This window comes from Lolium perenne, chromosome 7, assembly GCF_019359855.2.
Source record: "Lolium perenne isolate Kyuss_39 chromosome 7, Kyuss_2.0, whole genome shotgun sequence".
Taxonomy (NCBI): domain Eukaryota; kingdom Viridiplantae; phylum Streptophyta; class Magnoliopsida; order Poales; family Poaceae; genus Lolium; species Lolium perenne.
This window is the reverse complement of record NC_067250.2, coordinates 278,404,909-278,408,972: the sequence shown is the minus strand read 5'-3', so window position 1 is coordinate 278,408,972 and position 4,064 is coordinate 278,404,909. Positions and strand designations below refer to the sequence as shown.

At 41.2% G+C, this 4,064-nt stretch overlaps 1 long non-coding RNA gene across 1 annotated transcript; it reads right to left on the bottom strand.

Annotated features, from left to right (window-relative positions):
• Positions 1 to 437: 437 nt before the first annotated feature.
• On the bottom strand, positions 438 to 3,862 carry LOC127325852 (uncharacterized). The gene is made up of 2 exons (XR_007867392.2): positions 2,408 to 3,862; positions 438 to 1,304 (listed from the first exon to the last, which is right to left on the bottom strand). It is a non-coding gene; the product is annotated as an uncharacterized lncRNA (long non-coding RNA).
• Between the last annotated feature and the right edge of the window lie 202 nt (positions 3,863 to 4,064).

The window sequence follows — 4,064 nt, the reverse complement described above, 5'->3', positions numbered from 1 at the left end:
AGGAATCAATCAACATGACCTTCTACTTGGAATCGTCATGATCGTCCATGACGATATTGCATCGTCATAGCATCTATGACGATCCAATATCGTCAGTAGCAATCTGGCCATGCCACATCAGATCCTACCTGGCCAGTCTGACGTGGCAAAATTATGACGAAATCAAATCATCGTGATCCAAAATCAGCCCGGTCCATTTTGGTGGTCTACATGGGCTGAGCCCATTAACACCAGCTTTTTTTTTTCTCGGCTTAGCCTTTTTTTTGGTCCGTTCGTATTTTGGGCCTCAGCCTTTTTACAGGTTTTTCTATTTTGGGCCTTGGCCTTCCTACAGTCCGCATTTCATTTTCTATTTCCCTACCAGGCCCACGTCAGATTTTATTTTCCAACAAATTGATAGCAATTAAACAACAGATGGTTTAATCAGAACCGAGAAATACATGAAATTATTTTGAAGAGAGACAAAATAAAATACAGTTGACATGTACAAGACACGAGGATGCAACTGAATGTTACAAAAATATAAACCCACCGCATGAAGATATCCCTACAGCAGACAACATCCATCATCGGTAGAATCACCAAGAACTAAAGAACGTCCTTCCGGCCAGCCAGACTCAGCTCACAACCTCCAGGTCCCCTTTTTGCGGCTGCTTCATCAGGACCTCTCCCGTCCACCAACACTATGGCAACATGCCAACTTCTCCCCATATGCACCATTCCCTCCGGCGTCGCTTAGCAGCGGCTGGCTACCTACCACAGTACCACCACCAGTCCAAGAACAAGCATCTGTCATAGGCTCGTCCATCCATCCTGCACAACAACAACCATCCGAAGGTCAAGCCAACAATCAAAACCATTCAAGAAACAGATACTGGCCAGAATAACAGTTTCACAGTTCAGTGAAGTGAAATAAGAGCATGACCACAAGGGAAATAAAAGAGTATCACTCATCTAGATACTATCGCAGGATAACATCATGCAGCCAATAAATTCAGAAAGAGAGAAATGGAGTAGGAGTACATTATTTTCCATTTTACACAGATCATATCTTGACATAAAGTCGAAAATAAAGCAACAGGTACAACACAACAAATAGCAGTAACCAGAAAATAACATCCAAAGCTTCCATAGCACATTTGGACTTGGATCAAAATATAATGCATGGCATCATGTCCCATGAACCAAGCATCGGAGAGGAGAATGGGATAGAGAGATGACTTAACTAATCCAGAGAAGATTGTTGCTTCAGTTGCAGCACAGTGAGCTCAACACTGAGAAACCGGTGCCATGGTTGTCATCATCTGAAATTATAAAAAATCCTCAGAACATGGCTGCCATGGCTCATTATAATGAGCAAATATTGAAAGAAAAACTCGAAAACATGAACAGAAGTTTGAATGTCTAATTCACATAACTATGTCGAAAGCAACCAGTTCATCTAAAAAAATGATGAGTTTCTAAAACTAAACATTAAGTGCCCAACATCACAAAAGACAGAAGTACCCAGCCTCGTGAAGAAACATATTGTTCATTTGACCACATATATGAATGTAGTCATTATATCACATAACAAACCAAGCCAATATATTTCGCACCAAGCAGAAAATTTACGGGAGTTAATCATAATTTTACAAGGTGTATCAAAGGACATAACTGACCGTTACTCATAACATAGATACCTTAGTACATGATTAATCCTCCCAAGTTTCAATAGTATTTGTATAGGACCGTAAACCAAAGAATAAGAACACTTGAATTCTGGACAGGAGTGTCGCACAATTTACACTTGGATACTGAACTACCAAGCGAGTGATGCCAATTGGCATTATTAGAACAGAAATGATTACCCAAAATCTAATAAGGTTGATTTCATATATGACAGCAATTGTCCCATGTTTGGCCATGTGCAACTCTTCCGTTACCAAAAGCATGCCTCCCCAAGAAAATGCAAAACGACAGCATTCATCATAATCTGTGCTATGTGGCAGTGTTTTTTTGTGTAACACAAAATAAGAAAAACATCAGCTCTAATCCTACCCTTCATGTGATGAACCTATCTATCAAGTAAACATCATCCTATAACAAACTAACTAGTGGTTGACGAAACAGGGACAGTGCAACTACTACTGGTTCCTAACAGCCAACTTGCTACGGAAGAGAGCAAAGGGACCAAAATTGAACTCTAATGCATAGTAGGAAGAGTATCTATCAATGCCCAGAAATCCAGTCCATGGCAGAGTTAGAAATAAAACTCATGATATATATATATATATATCAACACACAAATTCCAGCCATATGTATAAATATATGTACAGGAAGAGAGCAAAGGGACAAAAATAAACTCCAATATATGTACAGCAGCCATACACAATGCTTGTGCTATGCAAACTAGAGGAAACTCACATTCTCACAGACAAGCTAGCGCTTCTCTTTGTGCTGAGCCTATGCAAACCTACCTACGTCATGATAACATTAGAAAAATCCTTGTGGGCCTTTGTCTGCACATAGCATCAGGAACACGAAAATTAAAAACATCCTCTAGAAGTTTACTAGAACACCAAAAGTGAGCTATTATTTACAAAGACAGTATATTATAATTTGTATAACAAGCATATCTCTGGGAAAATTAACAATTGAAAGCACACAGTTGAGAGGAAACAATTACTACTGTCCAAGTTATTGTGCTGCTAATTAACTTAACAAAATGAGAAAATGGAGGTCAGATTTATTAGTGGTAAATAATTGTTACAAACGATGGAAGTTGCACATGTTATCTCAGATATATGCAATACTGTAACAAATCGATTATCTGATGTAAAATTCCATGCTTGTGTTAAACTCGAATTACTCACTAACTCATCTTACACTCTACAAAAAAATATCAGGGCATCTAGATACTATGGTAAAGAAAGTGCTAGCAAAGCCAGTGCTATATGTAATATAATCACAAGACAAACGTCATATTTGTTGCGTGGATATAAAAAATCAACTTGCAGGTTACTTTGACAACAGAAATTTAAGTGCCACTATTGAAATTTGAGAGTCTAATATCCAATCAGAGATTTATTGCATTCAAGTGCCGCTCAAACATGCACACAAACATGACAACAACAAAAAAGTAATAAATAAGGGCAGATTATAGTACCAAGGCATTATGTCATGATATATATGAAAATAGAAGGTAAAAGGCGGTACTGTGATCATATAGAATATTTACAGTTGTCTCAATTTAGTCAATAACCAACAAAGATAACTGCACTTCACCAAGTGAGGTCTTTCGTCTTTATAACCAGATTGTGGAATTAGATGAATACTCACAAATAAAATTGCTTGCTTCAGTACTAGTATCAATCTAGATACCAAACAATGCTAAATGGCAGAAACATTCGATTTATTGCAATAAATACACGGGGAGGAACAGAACGTGGAACCATCCAGGCGTCTTTGTCGGTGTATGCCGGCCAGGAATTGAAGAAGAACGGGGAGGAGGGCCGGACAGCGCTAGAGACGTCCGTGGCACCCGGACTCGGTGACCGACCGGCCACGCAGTACCCAATAACGCGGCATCGGTGAAGGCCGCCGCTTGCTGGATGGCCGCATCTGCCCAGCGCGATTCATCTGGCCACCATGCTTCCCTCCTCCACGCGACTCCGAGGTGCCGCCGTCGCCATGGGCGGAAAAGACCTGAGCTTGACCTCTACTCCTCTCTATACACTCGAGATCTCAGGCTAGGGTTTCTGTTGGGGTGAAATTTGGTGGTTCCACGTGGTGGAGTTGAGAGGGGAGGAGGAGGGGTTCGGGGGTGGTGGTCGGAGGTGCAGGGGGATCGCCGGAGTTGGCCGGGATCTAGGCTGGAGAGGGGGCGGCGAAGGGGAATGGGGGCGGGAGGGAGGGGTTGGGTAGGTAGGTTGCGAGGGTGGTTCCTTCGATGGGGTTGTCTGCACGAAGGGTTCGGGCTTTTTTTTTTTTTTTTTTTTTTTTTTTTTGAGACCCTCGATCGTATTCTGTAAGATCGAACTTCTGGCAACTCAACACCACACTCACACCACACACACACGCA